We start from the raw sequence: 266 nt of genomic DNA, 5'->3' as shown, positions 1-266 counted from the left end.
TCATACTAACAATTTCTCCTTGAGAGGCTTTTCAGATGCTGATTTTGCAGGAGACAAGACTGATAGGAAAAGTACCAGTGGGATAGATCAATTGCTGGGAAATGCCTTAGTATCTTGGCATAGCAAGAAACAAAATTGTGTTGCTCTATCAACAACTGAGGCAGAATACCTAGCTGTTGGAAGCCGTTGTACACAAGTTTTATGGATTATGCATCAACTCCTTGATTATGATTTAACTCTTGCTGCCACTCCTATTTTTTGCGACA

This window comes from Nicotiana attenuata, unplaced genomic scaffold (assembly GCF_001879085.1).
Source record: "Nicotiana attenuata strain UT unplaced genomic scaffold, NIATTr2, whole genome shotgun sequence".
Taxonomy (NCBI): domain Eukaryota; kingdom Viridiplantae; phylum Streptophyta; class Magnoliopsida; order Solanales; family Solanaceae; genus Nicotiana; species Nicotiana attenuata.
Note: the sequence above shows the minus strand (reverse complement) of the source record.